The 21,856-nt window shown below is 33.1% G+C and overlaps 1 protein-coding gene across 1 annotated transcript in view; it reads left to right on the forward strand.

Moving 5' to 3' along the window:
• LOC134844159 (solute carrier family 15 member 4-like) overlaps window positions 1-101 on the forward strand; it is a gene marked incomplete in the record, with an annotated part of 29,115 nt that extends 29,014 nt beyond the window's left edge. Inside the window, 1 exon segment of the mRNA XM_063860705.1 lies at window positions 67-101.
• Between the last annotated feature and the right edge of the window lie 21,755 nt (window positions 102-21,856).

The raw sequence follows: 21,856 nt of genomic DNA on the forward strand, positions 1-21,856 counted from the left end.
CCTCAAGTGGATACTTGGACAAGACACAACCCCATTCCTGTGATTCAAACCTGAAAATACGAATGTTAAATGAGGCTGTCATTCAAGTGCAGCGGAATTATTGATCCAATTTTTCGAAAAATTGTCGGAATATTTTTGTTTGCTGTAGTTTCCTATTCCATCAGCTACTGACTTTTTAATAAAAAGTGCGTGTCGAAAATTATTTTTGTTCAGACTTTCGATATGAAAGTAACGGAACATTTGTGCTCAGGGTGGGTTTTTTTCTTCAGATAAATTTCGACTTTTTAACTAGACATTTTTGACGGAATTTTTAATATCATTCAAAAGGTATTATTGCCTTGAGCTCAATTTTGAAAAGATATTTTACCTGTGATCATTTTTCGTAAAGTTATGGGGTTTAAAGATTGCCATTTTGGCCAATTTGGGACAATTAACGCTCGATATATTTTGCGCTATTAACGCGTAAGCGGAGAGTTAATCCTCTTAGAAATCGATCCAAATTGGTTTAAAGAAGCTTATTTGCCATAATTGATTTGTTACAAGGAGCGAAATTTATCTTTTTGTACTTTATAAGGCGTGTGGGGGGATGGTTTTCATAAAAATTTCAAATTTTAGAAAGAAAATTGTCCCTTTTGTTTTATTACATTTGATTTTTAATGTTATTACTGCCACATAAACCTTAAAAGACAGTCGGAACATTCAGGGCTTCGCCCTGATACGGGCAGTTTTGTTATACTATCTGACAGATATAGCTGCCCGGAGCTCAAAAATCAAACATATTTTTTTCTGTAAACGGCGTATTAACTTATTCAAAATTATGAGGAGGAATTTCAATTTGTCTTAATCAGTTTACAAGACGCTAAATCGAAGGATTTCAAGAGTGTCGAAAACTAACACAAGACTGCTCGTATCAGGGAAAAGCTTTGAATGTTCCGAACGACTGCTCATTAATTGGTATCAAATCGTTTTTGATTTTTGATATATTAACAAACTACAAATTTTAGGCTGATCACAGTGTTAAAAGTAAGACCAATTGGCTTGCCTCAGATCAATTTGGAACAACTTTGAGTGCAAATGATTTGCCACGCATTTAGGATAATTTGCCACCTGTTTAAATATTTAGCGTATTGAAACATGCTATCAAAATGTGGATCCAGCAGCAAAGAGGACTCTTTATTCGCTTTTACTTGCTTGGCAATCCCAATTTTCCGGATGGATGTTCATACGAAAGAAAAAAACAACCCCGGGAGTTGCAGATGAAATTTTAAAAAAATGAAGTTAGAAATGAAGTTTTGTTGAATTTTCTAACGTCTTTCCATCTTTCTACTGCGTTAAATAACTGCGATTTACTTGAAAATTAGAAACAAAAATCGAAAAAATATTTTGTTACTGTTTCATTTGTTTGCTTTAGAAACTTCTTTCTTTGAATGTTTTATGGCTCTTAATTGTGTGGTAGTTCTTTTGTTTCAGTGATATCAAGAGCAATTAAATGCTACTGCTTTGTCGTTTTACCTGGTTTTTTTCATAAGTCTTTGTTATAAACTTGTTTTCAATTTTTTTTTACAACCTAATGAAAAACTTTAAAACACTTTTTCTTAAGCATAACGTACATCCCTTTGTCTGATGAATATAATTTCAGAATAAAATTTCCAAAGAAAAATTGTTTTTGTTTCATGCTTTGATCAAATTTTTAATGGTCTTCATTTGACGTGAAGTCGGTCAGTTTTTTCTTGTTCTTTTGCGAGTTGCATTCACATGAAAAGGTTTACTCACTGACCTAACTGTTTAAAGTGTCGAAAAAACATAAAGGCAAAGTGTCGTCTTTGCCGAAGTTTTGCAGATGAAAATTGATAATAATGGAAAATTGCTGTCTAAATGGGTATCAACAAAATACATTTTTGCTGCGGAAAAAGACCATTGAATCGATAATATTGTCATTATATTTGTTCACTTCTGTGAAAGCGGCTTGCAATTATTTCCATTATAATCTCTGTTTTTTTTGCAAAACTTTTGCAAAATGTCATCGAAGTTCTTCTTTACACTAAGGCCTACGCTAAATATAAAGTAAATAGAAAGCTACTGAATTTTTACGCTCGTTTAATCCTTTACCCCCTCCCGTGGTAAAAAGGGGTATGAACGGGGGGATTTCAAAGAGGATTTGTAAGCGGGGAGGGGTGGTGTAAATGTGTCTGCGCTTGTGGGGAGGGTGTAAAGGGGGGAGTGATGGCATGTAAGCTGACAGGGGATGTAAACGAGGAGATTTAAGCGGGGGAGGGAAGTGAACGTTGGGGGGAGAGGAGAGGGTGGGTTTTCGTTTACTCGAGGTTTTCGTTTACTCGTTTACTCTAAATAAAGATCAGCAAACGGTTGACAAACTAAAAAAATTTTGAAAAAAAAACTGTGAGCCAAAAAATTGACAACATAATTTCTTTTTACAATTTTTGATTTTTCTTTCAAAATTATTTAGATCGTCTGCCAAATTTTCGCTTTTGGTGCGCTACTCATTTCTTTTTTATTGCTTACCTCGAGTAAAGCAAACATACTTTCTGATGAGTACATTCCGATGAGATATTTTGCCAAGAAGCTTCTAGTAGCCAGCAGAAGCTATAAATTTGCAAAATTAGTTTTAATAGTAAAAAAAAACTTCAAATTTATTGATGTTTTCAGATCAAAAAAGACAAGGAAAAACTACACATCAGAAACTAAGATCTGAAATAGATGTGTTTGGATCTGAAATAACCATGAAAAACAAAGTTTTAGTAATAGGGACTAAAATTTTGAATTACTTCGAAGTATCCAAGTATTGTTTTAACCTTTCACGAAGAAATTCAGATCTGAAGTTCAAATCTGAAAAAGATTATTTCAAATCTGAATTACACCAATTTCTAGGAACGGGAAAGGAATTCTTTGTAAGTAAAAGTAATTGGGTGGTATGAATTGCTCAGTTGAACTGCTATTAAAAGTTTGATAAGGAGTTAATAGTTTAGCTCTCACGCATTTCTAGAAATAACAAAATTTTTTAATCGAACAAAAACAAGCTCTGCGTTAAGTTTGGGACAAATTATTGCTCACTCTAAAGAGAAGCCAGTTCCCACTTTTTAGTTCAAAGTAGGATATTGATTTGATATCACGCAATGTCATCTCGCAAGATCAAATTTCATCATGCGGTGAATTTTCCATTTAATTAGTTGTTGAATTTCTTTTAAGTATCCTTATTCAATTCAAATGATGATTATGGCTTGTTTGTTAAGCTGGCTGTCAAACTGGCTGTCAAACTAAGAAAATTGATGGGCCCAACGTCCAAAAAACGTTTCAAAAGTCAAGGTTGCCTGACTTAACAAAGTTTTGAGTTAGTTTGCTGAGATTTAATGACTGAAATTAAGTGAAACAAAAGATAAGCAATCAGAGAAAAAGTCACAAAGAAGATAGCGAAGGTAGGTAGAGAGAACAGAGCAAAACGGAGAGAAGACAAACAAGTGGCAAAAAGTGAAAATTCAGTGACCACAGGGAAATCTGCATCCGCAAGGTAAGCTGAAAGGAGCACAGAAAAAAAAGACGAACACGACGTGGGAAAAAAATAGAAACTGTTCAATTTGATGAGAATCACTCCATTGGTACAATGTAATTTTGTAGAAAATTTTTGTTGCTTGGAGGGATAGTATTCTGTTGCTGCAAAATCTGAACACGAAGAACAGTTCCACAAAAATCGACACCCGAAAAATCTATATTGTTAATACATAAACCTAAAGTTGAAGTCTTAGATTTGCTATACCGTTAACGTGTTATTCGATACATTGTACGTTGGGTTTTTGATCAAACTTATGTAAAAACTTTTAATAACCTCAAACGCTGCGATATGATTGTTAATATAATGTAGACTAAATTTGTGTCATTGAAAGGTATTTTGAGCATAGCGTATTTGTTCAAAGCAAACTAGTTCAGATAAAAATTGTTCAAATCAGAAAAGAGAATGTTTTAAAGAGGTTTTTTTTGTTCTTTGCAGAGCAGTTCCAGGCTAGGTTTGCTTATCTGAACGTGAATAAAAATACTTATGTGAAGTAGACGAAAAAAATTTTGCACGCAGTGTTATTAGTTTTGCTACTGTTGAACAAAAAAAGGCATCGTTAAGAAAAAAATGGAAATTATTTGGTAAAAAAGGCTTGCAGTTGGTCTGAATTTGTCCAATTTTTAATTTTGAGACTCTATAAAGGAAAGCGAAGTGTGTAAGTGAAGGCAAAGAATATTTTTGTGTAGAAAATTCAATAGTCTTGAAAAACTAAAACTGCAGCGTTAATTTTTTTACAATTAACCTCGATTAGAACGAAAACCAAAGAGAAGGTAGTCTAGAAAATCACGCGAGTAGAATTGCGCTGTAATTTAGATGACAAAATTTATGGTTTAAATTAAAAAATAATCCTTGTCGACCATCTTTAAAGGTCTTCCAAATGTGTATTGTGCTTTTTTTTTTACTTTGATAACACTTAGTAAAGACGATTAAATTTAGTTTGATTTCAAAAATTCTCAATAATTTTTGAAATGGATCATATAAATGAAAAACAGGAGGCTGAAATGTTGTTGAACGAGAAAGTGGAGACTAAGTTGTTTCAGAAGCTTAGATTTAGGACACAACTAGTGATTGTGAGTTGGACTTGAAATACAAAAAGTAAAGAATGAGCAACATTTGGCAGACACAAGTGAAATTCGTTTCAGCTGTTTCATTTCTTCTGATTGAGTTGAGATTGACTTAGTTACAGTTTTAAATGAAACTTGCTTTTCAATAAAAGATGGAAAAAAACTCTTTGTTGAGCTGGAGGCGAACTTTAATGGAACAGTTGAAAATGTTGACAAAATTGAGTCGACAGTTTCACGCAAAATGTATACCTGAATTTACCGTGAGAGATTTTCAGACAAGATCAAAATGTTTCATTGATTGATTGTATTACGCATCATGGAATTCCGTTAGTTTATTATCAGTCTCAACTTCCAATGGAGGAGGAGTTAAAGTGCTTTTATAGAAAATTCGTGTTTTGAACACGGCAATGGGATCGTTAGCCTTCTAACTGAGCGGAAATCATTTTGGATTAGGAAATCAAGCAACAATAATTTCTGAAAAAAGCGAGAACAAATGTTCTGGATTGCAAATCTAAAAAAAGTTTTTATCGCAGTGAGACAAAACAAAAGTTTGAGTTTTTTGGAAAGCAACTTGAGGAATTGGTGATAAACGACAATCATAAAAAAAGAGTTTGAGTTGAAAAATAATCCTAGAGCTCAACTCAAAACTAAAATTACTCAGATGAATGGAGTAAGGAGTAATTGAGAAGAATATGTGAAGTTGAGAGCTTTCAGAGTATGGACTTGCATTTAGAATCAAAGATAAAGGAGAACGGCAAGTTTGAAAGCAGAGCAAGAAAACTAATCAAACCTGCAGACAAATATTGAATTATATGCTTTTTTGAAATGTGAAATCAGGAGTGTTGAGTTTCGGAGAAATGTTCTTTCACTTCATAGAGAAGTCATTTTCGCAATTTTTTGCGATATCTGGCCATGTCATTTTACGATATCAGATCCTAACACGCGGTTAATTTTCCTTATATTTAGAAAATGATTTAATATCGCTCTTTGATTCAACCGTGGCTCATACCTTGTTTTGCTGCCAAGCTGTGACCCCTGCAGTTTGTCGTAACTTTGTGTGAAAAATTTTGTGTCTAAAATTTGTGTCTAAAAACGACAAAATATTTTTTTTAGGAATTTTTTTTCGAAAAAGTTTTGTTTGACTTTAGAAACCAATTTGCCATTAGATATTTCTTATATGATTTTTATTCGCTTTTTTTTGAACAGTTTCACATTTTTATTGTTTCGTTGATTCTGTTTTTTTTTTTCAAAAATGTTTTTTTTTTAGCAATTTAAAAGCAAATGCCTATCATAAATTTTCATAAATATCATAAGAGTTTCTTATTTGGGCTTGTTTTAGTTTTTTCTTTCGTTTTTCTTGCAAAAACAAGAAGCAGCCTATAAGTGTGTTTTGGAGCATTTTAAACGATGGAGCAAAGCATCATTTCTTTTTATGGTTCACAATTTAAAATCGTTGAGGCCTTTTCACAGGAAAATTTGTAATCGTCAAGCAAGTGCCGATAGGTTGGAGGTTGCTCAAAAGTAAGCAATAATTGTCTATAAAAATGGGATAATTCAATGAAGGCTTATTTGCGTCAGAAGTTTGTGATTGCATAGCTGCTCTTTGTCAACTAAATCAATGAATACAAGCTGTTAGCTTATCATTGCTTTGACTCCGATACTCTGCGTCATCGCTAAAGACATGTATTCTGCGACTTCGAGCGTTTTTCTAAGTCAAAATATGGGTCAACATAAAAGTTTGTCCCAATTTTTTTAAAACATATTGCTTTCATCTTTGTCAAGCTGTTACAATAACTGTGGTGTTATTCGGAAGTTAATACTTATGCGGTCAAACGAATTTTGTTAAATTTGCTTAAACACAAGAGCAATTTTTTACCAGACCAATTTTAACTAAAATATATAAATCAATTTGAATTTTGATGAACAATTTTGATAAACAGATAATGTAAAGCCCTATGTAGTCTAATTAAAGAAAAAATTTCAAGTTTTCTCTGCAAAATTTTGTTTGTTTGAATTAAACATTTTCAAGATTTTTGACTAATTTTGACTTTAAATTACATATTGTTTAATAATCAGTATGGTAAACAGTCGGTCTGGTAAAAGACGTAGCCTCTTATCATCCGTGACCAAGGCGAGGAGCAACAAATATGATCCTTTGAAAATATTTTTTTTCGAAATAGAGTGACTCGGATTAAGTTAACATCCCTCCCCCCAGATAGACCAAGTTAAGATCTTCCACCCCACTATTTAATTCGCATTAAATTTCTCGATCCACCCCACCATTTAAATCGCTGCATGTAAACTTCTCGATTATTGTTTTTGCATAGACTTAGTTTATGGAATTGTATGACTAGCATTTTCGATCTACGGCGGTCAATCCGGGAAGATTAATAAATGTATCATTTCTGAAAAAACTCAATTTTATGTTAGATTATTTTCATTTTAAAATTTTGCCAATTTAAATAGAAAAGGGCGTGCGTTTTAGTTAACAGAAAGTTCAATGGGCCTTTACCTAAAAAACTTAGATCTGATCATGTTCTCGTAAGTTGTTGAGTAAAAAGTGTGATTAAGAGATTGTTCACAACTGAACTAGTTATATATGCGCTTTTTTATATCAAACATATCAAGTCAAAAAGAAATTGACTTTAGGCGAAAACATTTTTCAGTAAAATTTCGCCGGTCAATTTACATGACAAAAGTTCTGAGTCAAAATAAACAAATCAAAAAAGGAAGGCAGATTAGTTTTGCTGCAAAATGAAGCTATTCAGAGAAAAAAGCACTTAATTTTCAGGTTTCGTCAATTCCGTCCAAGCCACTTTTAATAAAATTGTAATTTGAGAAACTTATAATGGCTCATTGCGATGTCAAAAAATTGAAAAGAGATTAAAGCGTGCAATTAGGGTTTATAATATAAAATTCTAATTTTAACGCTTAAAACAAATAAGGGTTAACAAAATTTCATGCAGTGCTTCCCCATTTCTTGAATAACGGAAAACTTGAAACAGTGTATGCAAAAAAATGTCTTTTTTTCCTTAGAAACATAATTTGAGCTTCTTTTTCGTTTTTGGTGTTTTAAACGTTCTTTTGGATCCTCTTCCTACACAGCTTTTGAAAAACAGCAAGAAAACAGCATCGAAATTGGCATATTAGAAAGTACGCGGATACTCCCGTTTAACTTTACGGGTATTTTAGTATGTGACAAATCCGACTGCAATATTAGTCCAAATTCAAATGAAACAAGCCATGTCCAACAATAGTTTTTTGACTTAAGCATGACATATAGCGCTTTGCTTTTCTGTAAATGCATTCTTACTATTTTTGAGAAAAACTGAAATCTGAACTGAGTAGAAAACTTTTTTTTTGAAAATCTGAACTGAGTAGAATTCTTTAAAAACACGACGACACCATTTCAGCAATTAATGATTGATGAAAATTGTATGATTAGTTTTTTTGGTATTTTTACATAGACTTAGTCTATAGATTTGTATGATCAGCATTACAGTCTATGGCGATCAACCCGGGAAGATGGTGAAATGCATCATTTCTGAAAATTCTCAATTTTTTGTTAGAATTTTTTCAAATTAAGGTTTTGCCAATACAAATAGCAAAAATTGTGCGTGTGAGTTAACAGACAAATTATGCTTTCATTAGAGAAAAATTCATCTGATTATGTTCAAGTAAGTTGTTGAGTAAAAAAACTTTAATTAGAGTTTGTTTTCAACTGACATGGTTAAATTTGCGCTTTTTTAAACCGAATATATCAAACCGAATGGAATCAACGTTAGGAAAAACATTTTTCATCCAATTTTTGCAAATCAATTTGCTCCATAATAGTTCTCATAATAAACTAAAAAGGTAATAAGGCATATTTGTTTTGATCCAAACTAAATTTTTTCAGAGAAAAAACATTTTACTTTCAGTTTTCGTCTAGTTTGTACCAGCAATTTCTAATGAAATTGTAATTTAGAAACGTATAACAGCTATTTAATTATTTCTTAACCAATCAGAAGCGAATTTTTTTTACTTCAGTATCAGAAATATTTAACTTTGGACCACTCAAAAGGGGAAAACTTTTGAGATGTCTAAAAATTTCTCAAGTGACTAAAACGTGCATTTAAGGTTTTTATTATAAAAATCTGATTTAAATGCTAAAAAAAAATAAATGCCAAGAAAAGAAAAACATCAAAATGTATCATAATTTATTGCAGCGTTTCCCTAATTACTCAATAAAGGAAAGTTTGAAACAGTGTATGCAAAAAAAGTATTCAGTATTCTTGAAACTGAAAGTGCAAATGTTGAACAGCTATCGGAGTATTCTTTTTTTTGATGATCGGAAGATGTTTCAGGTCTCCATTACCGCGACAAGCTCGTATTTCGTAATAGCGAAAAGTAGTCTGCAAGTTCGTTAAGTTAGCACGGCAGCCAGCAGATTAACGCCTATAAATAGTTCCGCATATTTCAACCGTGCTCGACCAAAACAAATGTGTTCGACCTTGCTCGACACAAGTAGTAAATTTTTCGACCGTGCACGACGAGTTTGGGTATTTTACGACTTTGAAACATGAATAGTCCAAACATGAACGTTACAGTTTATGTTTTTCAGGTAACATCTAATGGTGATTTTTTATCAGTATAAACAAGATAAGAGTTATTTGCAAATTAAATGATGTGTAAAGATTAACCATTATTGAGATAACTGTGTTCGATGTTTGTTTCGACCACGCTCGAGGTATGTTTGGCCCTGCTCGAGGTATGTTTTGTCGGTGCTCGAAGTAAGTTTCGACCGTTTCGAATTTGTGCTCGACCTATGCTCCTGTCTCCACTTTTTTTTCGGTCCAGCACTGTTATGAGATGAACTTTAAAAGCCAAAAATAAAAGTGAGCGCCTCGAATCGGGAGGCTTCACAGACAAAATTTGACGTGAGACCTTTTCACAGGAAAATTGGTAATCGACAAGCAAGTGCCGACAGGTTGGAGGTTGCTCAAAAGTAAGCAAAAAACGCCTATAAATTGAGAGAATTCAATGAAGGCACATTTGCGTCAGATGTTAAGTTTTTGATTGCATAACTGCTCCTTGTCAACTAAATCAATGAATACAAGCTGGTAGCTTACAATAGCTTTGACTCCGATATTCTGTGGCAGAAAAGATGTCCAATATTTTTTGATTTCGAATAATATATCCTCAACATTTGTGTTAGATAAGACGTAAGGGAACTTTCCAATTATAGCCGCCCAGCAATTTATAAAGAAAGCCCTCCACTAACACAAAACCATGGAATTGCATGAAAAGTGTACGATTAGGGTGTTTCCATGAATGAAAATTGTATGGCTAGCTTTGTCAACCCGGGCAAACTGGCAAAGGCTACAGCTGTTTTAATATTCGGCTAGGTTGGGGCTGTCATGATAGTTATAATTGGCTACAAAGTCATAGGAGACAGATTTGAACGAAAAAAAGGTAATTAGTCTAAGATTAAACTAGAATAAGTTCTGAAAAATTGAAAGTGAATAACTTACACAATAAATCGAGGGTTGTCAACTAGCAGAAACTTTTGGTTTCAGAATTTGCTCATACTCTCAAATTGTTATCTGATGTGTGTCAATAACCAGCTTCACTTTGATGAAACAATTCGTTAAAAAGAGGTGAAGTCAAAATATTGTTGTCAGTTGTTCAGACATATTTTCTTAAGATGATAGTGAAAACATTCAAACAAGGTGGTTTCGTCAAATATTTACCAAAATAATAACGACGCCAAACTGTGTAATTTGTGAATTGTAAGCGGATTAGCTGAGGATCTTCGAGACTATCCTGAGATTACTTTAGGTCCTGAAAAACACATACAAAACACCCATTTTCTATCCTAATTTTAGTAATATCGGACTATAATTATTCGGCTTTTAGTGAAAGTATCAATTTTAATTGGGCTACTCTGACTCCAAAATGACTTAACGTTTCAATGCAATTTTTTAAATGAGAGGCTTATGGTCAATAGTATACTTTGTTATCAAATAAAACTTGGATTCGTAATACTCAATTGGGTTTCCGAGATTTCCTTAAACGGAAACTTAAACAAATTTTTAAAATTCTTTTATGGGGCATTAAGGCATTTTAAAAACCAGTGCGATCAAATGATTTTTTTCGTATGAAATGTCTTTGTACAAAAAAAAACGCTCAAATCCATATTTGTATGAAATTGTATGATTTGCATTTCTGGTCTATGACTGCCACCCCGGAAGATTGATAAATAAATCAATGCTCAAACCGACATATTTGTTAAATTATTTTCATATTAAACTTTTGCCTGTTTTTAAAGTAAAGCTTGTGTAATTTAATTAACAGACAAGGTATTGGATCTTTACTTAAGTTTTTAGACCAGATTTTGATCTCGTAAATTGTTGGCCTGAGTGAGAAACTTTGATTTAGTAATTTTTCTCAGCTGACACGGTTATTTTGCATAATTTTTATCAAACATATCAAGCCGAAACGGAAACTATTTAACTATTGTGTTGTTCGAATTTTGTAAGTCAACTCCTATAATTGTTAAGGATCAAAATAAACTAATATGCATGCTAAGGCAAATGAGTTTTACTCCAAACAAAATCTGTTTAGAAAGAAAACGCATTTAGATTTCAGATTTCGTTCATTTTCTCCTGGCCATGTTTAATAAAATTGAAATTTAGATACGTATAATATTTAATCATTTAATTTCAACCAATCGGAAGCAAGTTTTTTCACTTCTGTTTCATTAGTTTTTTTTCGCAAAAATTGAACTACTCGACTGCGTGAGATTCTTGCAAAATCAAAAGTTTTGTTAATGTCGAAAAAACCGGTCAAATTTAATAGTTTTTTGCCTAAAGTGTGTAAAGCGTGCATTTACCGTTTTTTTATATAAAAACTTATTTTTAAAGCCTATAAAAATCAACTGCCTGTAAAAAAAGATAGTTATCAAAACTCAAAACAGCCCCTCCCTGTGTCTTATAAAAAGAAAATTTTAAAACAGTATAAGCAAAACATTGATTATCTTCTTGGAAATTTAATATTTTTTTAGTGTTCTAAGCGTTCCGGAAAAGCGCATGTGAACACAGCGCAATTGTCTGGAAATTTTTCTCGATAATCTGAAACTGAGTTGTGATAGTCTTAAAACGGATCGCGACTGTCTGATATAGATTTCAAACAGTCTTGACATAATTAGCGGAATTGGAAGCTGCACTTGATCTCAAACAAAAGTCCGAGAGTACTAAATCAAACAATGAGTTTTGAAAAAGGCATAGCTTTCGATTGTGAAGTTAGAATTTAAGCAAACATTTTTGTCGACTAGAACCAGATTGAAATCAACAGTAATTATACTATTTCATGTTTCATTAAAATGGATAAAAACTTGATTGGCCCTCATAAAATTCATAAATAATAATTGTAATTGTCAGGAAAGCAAGTGAAATCATTAGAAATCCCATGACTTTTAGCGTATTAAATTTCTAGTTAAAAACTTTTTAGTAATCAAAAGACATTTGGCTGACAGTTCCTGATATCAAGTTTAATATGTTTATATCAAAACTCATAGTTATCCATGGATAACCAATTTTTCTAATCAAACAATTTTCATATACAAAAACACTTCTTATGCTGCTTGTTCCTACAAACTAACGCAAACGGAATTTTTTACCATTCTTTTATGATAAGAATGGACGAGAAACTGTATGACTAGCGTTTTTCAACAATTTAAAAATCCAAGAAGAATTTTGATTTGAAATTTTGTGTTTTTTTCCATTTAAAAAAACCCAGAGCTTAAGTGGCAGCAATTTACCAAAGCAACTGCATTTAGTGGTTTGCCATGAACGTAAATGTTATCACTTTCACACAAAATTTTAAACAAAAATTTGTATAAAGCTCGAGAACTTCTACCTTGAAAAATTCGATGGTAAAAATGGCTTTTTTCAAGGTTCTACGCAATAACACAAACGATGAAAGGAAGAGGCAATAAAACAAAGAAAAAAATTTTTTTTAGTTCATTTGTATTTTGAAAAATTAATTATCAAGCAAATTTAATGATGAAAATTGTATAATTAACCTTTTTCGATCCAAAAATTGAAATCAATTCTTTTGTTTATCAACAAGCCGCAAAATTGTCGAGTAGACAAAAAACGTGTTTTAAAGGTCTCTAAATCTGTCAAAATACTCTCAAGGTATAAAATTGTGGAATGAGCAATTTTTTGCGGTGAGGTTTTCATTAAAAACAGTTCATGTTCATGTTCTCAAGGCCAATGTTTTGCCTTGCAATGAAATAGAAATTTTATTACTAGGCTCCGATTAACTTTTAAAATTAGGTTATAAATATATCCTGCCTACCAAATATCTTCGAATTATCAAAATTTATTGATATCTCTTTCTGAAGACTAATCTATATGATATTCACATGTTCTTTGTAGAATATACTTCAAGCATTTCACTGAAGACTAACCCTAAGGCTCAACTCGCAATAAAAAAGACATTGCATATAATCAAATTTAACGATACGCCGTTCTTTATCCTGTTTTTGACAGAAGGGATCAAATTGCATTCAACTGTTTGGTATTATTGTTCTTCTTCACTGGCAAAGTCAAATTTAATGGTGCTTTTCATGCTGTCTGTATTGAAGATTAATTTCCGCGACTATAAGGGGATCAATTTCTAAGGGGAGAGAGATGGACTCAACATGAAGGTGATCCCCGTCATAAATCATGTTACTGCCAGGCTCTTCCCTCCCCAACACACAGCTTTGCAACTCCCTTTTTTATCTGTTTTATCATTCAAATCAGATATTCTAAATCAATGAAAGAATAAACGGCTTTGGAGAAGCTGAATGATTTTTTCTATGTTTCTAACCTTCCTCACTGTAATTGCCAAATTTTCTGACAAACAGAATTTTATTTAAGCAAGGAACCATTTTAGGTGAAAAAATATTGAAAATATTATAACAGATAACACTCGCTGGTACAAATCCCACTGGGTAGTTTTGCTGCAAAATCACAGCAGCATAAATCTTACTGCACCTAAAGAACTTTTTTTGTTGCTTACACTTTAAGGGGAAGCCTAGAAGAACGGTAAGCATTCCGATTATCTCATTTTCCGCATCAAAAGTCAATTAAGGGCAGCAACAATATTAATGAATTTTGATTCTTTTGGTTAACTGAAAGTTCTCTGGTTTTCTAAAATATATTGAAACAAATGATTTGAAGGAGGACGCACCGGAACGGACGGATATTGCAAACAGTTTACATGTTTGTATATCTTTTTTGAGTCGAGATCTTTTCTGGGCTATCACTTTATACGAAATAACCTCATTTTGCATAAGGAATCTTCTCAACACGCAGATTTTCTTAAAATGTGTTCTTATAATATTTTATATTTTTTTTACCCCAATTTTTGGAATACATTGGCTGAACAGTCTTCGTGACTGTTTAGGGTTTCATTTACTGTCAACTATTTTGAACTCACGGTAATTAAAATCTGTAATGAAATATGAAAGTCAACTAACTATCTTCACGCGTCTGGGCTCTTTTCAATAGTCGAAAGAACGAATAAGCAACGCACATATTTATCCGATAATCTTCAAATTTTTCTGCATAAAATTATCTAGGAAAATGGCATTGGTGAAATGGGATCGGAAGTCGTTTTGGCATTGTTGAAAGAAAAAATCCAGGCAAAAATTGCAGCAACCGTCACTTCGTTTAGTGTCAAAATCAAATACATACTCAATCATTTGTAAACTGTCAATTTCAGGAAAATCTCAGGAATCTCAGGTTTCTTAAATTAGATGAAAATCATTGAGCCTCAAAAATTTTTAAAATTGGGAGCAATTGAGGTAAGGAACACGACTTTTCTGCGCTTTTTGTGCAAGATTTTCTTTCACTGTTTTGTTCTTTGCGCCCGGTATTTTGTTTTTGATCCTGATTTTTTGCTCCTTTTTCAATTTCGAAACGAAGAAGTTTATTACAATTTTTAATTTCTGGGCCTGGTTTTTGTTTTTATTTTCAACTTTGAGGCTCAAGAGCTTCTTAAATTGTTCTTAACTTTCTATTGCTTTCTAGCCTCAGCTTGTATAAACGGATATTTTTATGTTAAAAAAGCGTATACTCAAAATTTTCCGGAAATAATCATTGTACATTTCCATGGCACGCGTACCTCGAGTGCAAAAGTGACCAAAGCTCAAAAGAAGAATCAATAAAAACAATTTTTTAGGGGAGCGGTGGTGAAGTGGTTACGTCTCCGCCTCTTAATCGAAAGGTTGGATGTTCGAGGCCCACCATGATCCGTGCTCATTGCTTGAGGGTGAAGCAACATTACCCAGCCCAGAAAAATAACCAAAAAAATTGCATGTAGTTCTTAAACAGGGACACAACAGCGGTTCGCCGTGATGAGCTGTACAGCTCTTGTGTTGGTCCTTTCCCCCGCGGATAAATATTTGGTTTTTACACCTTGGGCAATGTACCAAAAACAAATCAGGTATCAAAAACTATCAGGTAGCAGTGACAATGTGTACCAGGTCGTCTTCGTCTATGTCTAATAATCAAACTTTCAAATTAGCCTTCAATATTATATAGACAATGTCATGATTTCAAACAAATTTTAGGTGAATTGAATTGCGGCAGCATTTGATAGTTTAAACTGACTATAGTACATTTAATTTTTTATTAAAACTTTACAATCTCTAAGAAAAAGTTAGAAATCTGAGAATACATCTACATCGCTAAGATCCTAGGCAAACACTAAATTCTACAGAAAGTCTAACAAGATTCTGATTTCTTCTAAACTGCAGATTAGAATGCACAACCTTATACATTACAGGGCCAAGCTGTGCATTTTTATGAACTGTAAGCGGACTCCGCAGCAGGCCAAAATCAGATTTGTTGCGTGATATGCAATAATACTACTTTTCTTGGACCTTTTTTGCTAATTTGATTCCACAATTAAATAGCTTAATCACTATACCGCTCATAATCGCTCAAAAATAGGATGATTTGCGGAATCCGAAACAGTTTGTGGAATCCACAAAGAAAATAAAATAAGTCTACAACTCTAAAACTCTAATAAGTCTAAAACTCAGCTGTGTTGACATCGATCCCGAAAAGTTTGCTGGCAAGGAAATTTCCCAAGTACTTAAGGGTGACATCCACCACTTTAGCTAAGCAATGTGTTATGATTTTTGTTCGTGGATTCCTCTGACAATGGTTAAGCCCTTGCTTTTAAATTCCGCGTTGCTAGATAAAAATTCGAGCTCTTGCTTTTAATTGTTCAAGTGCAACTGGTTTTATTTCAGTGAGGAACAAAATTGCGGAATTCACTTAAAATTTGCGGAATCCGCTGACATTTGCGGATTCCCATCACAAACTTTGCGTATTCCACTTATATTTGCGGAATCTACCTACAATTTGCGGAATCCTGTACAACTAGGTATATTTGCTTGTTGCAGAATCCGCGGAAAAACAAATGTGACAACAAATTTATGTTGCAGGTAATTGTACGCAAAATCCACGGAAATTTGAAAGTGGATTCCACTTACATTTTGGAACTTGTGTAAAAATTTGTCTCTGGAATTCAGGATTATAAGTAAACCAAATTATGCACAGTTTGGCCTCGTAATGCCCAATTTTTCAATTTCGACTTAATGATTTTCGATTCTGAGTTACAGCTCAGTGTTACTCAAATTTTTAAATACAATAAAAATTTGTATAGATACAAAACTTTACTTTCACTCGAATATCTGAGCGAATATCTGAATTTGCATTTTTTCATCTTATTTGGCCAAAGTTCATTCAATCTAACTTTAATTAGCCGTAGAAAAACCTAATGATTAAGATAGAGCAAAAATCTGTTAAATGTATGGAACTCATACAACCACTCCCAGAAGAGGTTTGAAAATCACGAGCAAACTTCTGCTTCTGGAGTCTGGATTTTCATGCACTCGTCCAAGATCCACTTTTGTCTGTGGTCTTGAGGGATGCATATTTCATCATTCTCTAATAAAAGCTTTTACCAAGTATATCTTTCAGTCTTTTAGAGACTAGCAGAAACCTTGAAGTACTCAAAACACAAAAAGAGTTAAAAAATGCATTCATTTTTTCATATTTGATTCATACATCAGAATTCATTTTTTTTAAAAGTCGTACTTCGGTCTTTTATTTTTTCGATGAAAAGTTGTTTCTTAAATTAATTTTTGCATAGGTTTTTTATGAACTTTGTTACAAGATCCATGTAACAACCTACAAGAATTTGAAGCAGAGAACTAAAATTTGAATTTTGTGAGACCCGCGCAACCCAATAGAATGACGTTTTTTAAATTTAGAAGTATAAATCACAAAAATTGTAGCCAAAGTCATAAAATGTTGCATCAAGAGATAATGGAAAAAAAGACCAAACGGTATAACTTCTACACTTGGTGTATGGCGCTCAAAAAAACTAATATACCTAAATTATGCTTATATGCAAAAAATTTAGCATTTATAATTTGCGTCGGTCGAAAAATATACACCAGTCACTTAAATACTATATTTGGTTTGAGCCGGTTGTAGATAATTTTTTTGCCTGCATTGTACCACCTTGGTTGTGAAATTGGAGAAATGTCAATTTTTAGTCGGTATACAATCTGAAAAGACAGTCTGAAAGTATGCATTCCCAGATGCGCCAGAACAAATTGGCCGAAGTCTGAACCCAAAGTAATTATCTTAAACTGAGTTTAGATGAGCATACTTCGATATCTCGGGCAGAGAACAATTGGTTCTTTGCCGCCTTTCGAGCGAAGAACTAAACAAAACTTTTTGAATTTAAAAAATGTTTTTGCTATTATTTCTTGAAATATTTTAGAAAATGTTTGGCACTTTTACAGACAAAAGACAAAAGAGTACGATCAGCCATTACTTACATAAAAATATTTATCATAAAACAGCTTTAGATAAAAAACTAGATATAGATCATCGAAATGTTTTCAAGTCATGAATTTTGTCGTTAATGTGGAACAAGCAAGGTAACTAGGTTTTTTAATGCTCGAAAAATGCAAAAATTTTCAGGTTACAATGCGTGTTGTTTTATTAAAGAGATATTCCAGGACATGAGGCAAAAACTCGTTGAAAGCGAGATTTGATCGAAAGCGACCTTTTGCGATTTTTCAAATAAACGACAATTTGCACCAGACAATAAGCTGACAGTTTGCAGCAGTAAATTGAGCGGCAAAAACTAATTCACGCGCTATTCCTTTTGTACCGAATGTAAGTGCAGCGGAGCAGGCGTTCTCTTCTTGGTAATGCTTTGTTACTTGACCGATCTTTAGGCAGACCAATCATTAAGCTTTAAAAACATAAACCTGGTCTTTCAGCAGACCAGCTTAGGGCAACTGACGCATCATTGATTGACAGGCGCAAAAAAGCGCTCCGTCAGGGTTGAGTTTCCCTAATTAAGAGAATTATTTCACAATTCTTCAACAAAACTGTTCACAAAACAGAAAATTAAAAGCCCTCAGCAATTAATTCCCGCAATAGTCCTATCGTGCAGCTGAGTGAGCTGTCGCTAATTGCTATTGCCGCGTTTTAAGTTAGCGTTGTGACTTGTTAACTGTTTTTATTCTGCTAAACGACCATTCTGCTAAAAAAAACTGTTCTGCCAAAATACTTAGCACTCTTGTTACGAATTTCGACGATCTGTCGCCTATGATTCCGAGAACCACATTTTTTCCTATTCAAGTTTTGTTTCATGAAATGTGTGCACCTGTCATAAGCTAGACGAGGTGTTTAAATTCTCAATTCTTATTCTGTGCAATGACTTAATAGTTCTGCTAGAGTTAAGCGCAAGGTATCTCTAAACAAAAAAAATCTTATGAAAATCAGCGCAGTCCAAAAATGAGGATGGGCCAAATAGTCATCGGCTGATTGGGGTTTTGAGACTTTTATATTGAAGAAGAATAGTTTCATGACTTACATTTTACAAAAGCGTTTCAAACTAATCATACTGCAATGTGTTTAGTTAAAAGATCCGATTTGACCAACGGAGGCAAAATCTGGCTTGTGGCAATAATTTCAAGGAATCTTTCAAATTAATTATTTCAAATTATCTTATAAATATGGATCTTTGGCTGTGAATATGCTGAATTACGAAGCCAGTTTTTAAACTTACGCTTTCATTTTTATAATTAAGTAGCCGGTATAATTACAGAACAGAGAAAAATAAACCTTAGAGTGAAAGAGCAAAAAGACCATTTTTTAATTAGTTCATCAGATTAAATCTCCGGTTCATTCTTCTCGGCAGTTCCACTAGTTTTTTGTTGCAATATTTTTCCTTACTTGATAAAACTCAGCAAGAAAGTTTTTTCGCAGTTAGCAGAGCCTAATTCTTATAAATTTTTTGGTGCCAGGTTGCTCCCAAGTGGTTGTTTGATAGGTTTTTCATCTTTTTAGACAACCTTCATTCGAGTTAGCGAACAGTTTCTTCATTTTTTTGTTATTGGAGCTGTTTTATTTCCAGTCAATTTTATTCTGTTAAAAAACCGTTATTTCTTTGAATGAAGTACCAATTTTTGCTTCATTTTGAAATTCCTGTTAAAACGGCGCTAGGGTAGACAACGGGTTTTCGAAATACAAATACCCCAGGGCTCTGTAGCCCGTTTTTGAATGAGGTCATTAAGAGTTCAGACGCCATTGAGAGGAGCTAGGATATGAGGATTTAAGAGACAGAGCCTCGCTTTGGGCACTCGTGACATCTGTCCCAAATCCTTTGTCATTTCCCGTCTGTATGGGGATTCACTTAACTTAATTGTTACTTTTACAAACTTATAACGCAATAATCCCTCTCTACTCCATAAGGCAACCAAATTATTCGTCTGAGAGTCAAACAATGCTGGTTCTTTTAACCATTGAAAACGAGAGAGAAATATTTTTCAAGTTTTTTTTTCGTATTTACTTATTCACACTTTATTCACACCTTCTCTGCACAACTTTCCTTTTTCAATTTTAATCACATATTGTTCTCAAATCCCAACCGGACTTTTTCCAACCGTGTCAAAACGGCCGGCGGAAAAAGTCAACTGGGGAGCCAATCAATGCGTCCCGTTAATTGCCTAATCAAAATACCTTTGCTGACTGACAGCGTAAATCTACCCTAGATTGAAGTTGTTTCGCAACTGAGACCTTAAGTGGTATTGCCGATTGCAATCACTGGAATGGTTAAAAACTGTAGGAACCGGCAAGGGCGCAGAGGTTATTGAGGCAAAATTAATCTATTGTTGAGGCGAACCAAATCTGTTATTGACAGCTAATCAGATCAAAACAGGCAACGTGTCGTAAAAATATGCACCGAAAAACTTGTCCTAATTTCAATTTGAGGTCAAGTTATATGTTTCTGACTTTGTTGATTTCTATTATTAAAGGGAGCCAACTTAAATTATTCATTTAATTTTATTCAACTTTACAATTTGTGTTGGATTGGAAGGCAAAACATTGTACATAATTAGAGATGACTTCATATCAGATGATAGGGTAAGTTATGTTTTTCAAGTTGCGGGTTTCAAAACAAGTTCTCCAACTGATCGTTTTTCGACAACTCACTCGGAAAACTCACACGGAATTTTTACTGGAAGAATACGCTCGGCCATTTCAGTGAACATGCAAGGGTGAGAGAGGTAAACACGCAAATATGAACATGCCAGGGTAAGCTAGCTCTAACTTTTTTGCGTGTAACGTGGCGAAAAGAAGAAATGGTCGAAAATATAGTAGACAAAAGTTCGCATGGCTTACAGATTATTATCAGAGCTTTATAACGGTTTTATAACGATTAGGACGGCACAAGCGTGATAGAGGGTCCCTGTAAAAAACCAAGTATGACAGAGGGGTCCGAATGACTCCTACACACAGTAAATACATCAATCAAGCTCATCAATAGACGCTGATTGATCGTTTTCCTTACTTTTTCACAAATTTAATTAACTAGCTTCATTAGCGCTAACTTTTTCGATACTTTAATTTACATCACTGAAGCGATAAAATCGAAACGATGAGGTATTGTACTTATATTAGTGCCCTTGTTAGTTTTTTGAGAGTCCTCTAGCACACTTGTATTTTAACGGCATTATAATTGGCTTACATCGTTTTAGCATGTGCCGAGATCTATTTCTGCACGGGCTGACCAAAATTTGTAGTCATACAATTCCTTAAATGGAAAATTGCTTGTGATACAATTGCTTATAATTTCCCATAAAAATATCTACGACCTCTATGCTAAACATTTTTCAATACATGACAATTTTATGACTAGCTTTTTTTAGCAATCGAAATTAATCGAAATTATTACTTTTTTGAATTTAGCTTTTATGTTTGTGTTTAGTTCGAAAACATCTTAACCAATGATTTTCTCAAGGACAAAACCAACGGTTAATGGGACTTATTCTCGCAGATAAACTGCACTTGAAAACTGACAATCTAGGTTAACGTAACATTTTTACTCAGATTTGTAATTTAAAAAGGAACTGTTCGTATACAGTAGGAAAAAGTTCACTAAAAATTTTGGCTTGTTTTTTCTTGAATAAAATTTTTAGTTCAACATATATATAAAATAGTATATCAAAATATATATATTTATAGATAATAAATTGGTTTCACACAAAACGTTAGTCATATTTGATACTTTTTTGAGAAAAAATTACTTCAAACTTTGTTAAAGACAAAAATGCACAGTATGTTACTTATTTTCTTTCGGATTTTGTTAGTTTGAGCACAAAAGTGATTTTGCAAGAATAAAAACTTTTCCTTCATTTTTGGTTTTTCTTCTAGGAATTTTTTGTAGCCATGTAAAAATATTTATCTTACATTTATCAAAATTGAAAGTTGTGTGACAAGCATTTTTTCCAAACCCTTCCTTTATAAATGTATGACAAGTTTTTTTCTAGTATTGCACAGTAGAATGAGCGTTTCTTGAAAAAAATTGTATTATAAGCATATTTTGGGAAAGGCTAATTTTTTTCAATGGTTTTTTTTTGCAAAACTCAACCTCAAAAGCCTTTTTTGTGCTCATTTTTTGACATTAGTTAAATAAATTTTCTAAATATTTACATATGAACGAGGTAGTATATGTTTTATAATTTGTAGTAATAAGATTTGCATTAACCGTTTTCAACATCAAGTCGGTACAAGTATAAAAAATTTACATGATAGGCAACCTACCAGTTTTGATTGTAGAAAAAAAAATTTCAAAATTTTCAAGAACACAT

This window comes from Symsagittifera roscoffensis, chromosome 4 (genome assembly GCF_963678635.1).
Source record: "Symsagittifera roscoffensis chromosome 4, txSymRosc1.1, whole genome shotgun sequence".
NCBI classification, from domain to species: domain Eukaryota; kingdom Metazoa; phylum Xenacoelomorpha; order Acoela; family Convolutidae; genus Symsagittifera; species Symsagittifera roscoffensis.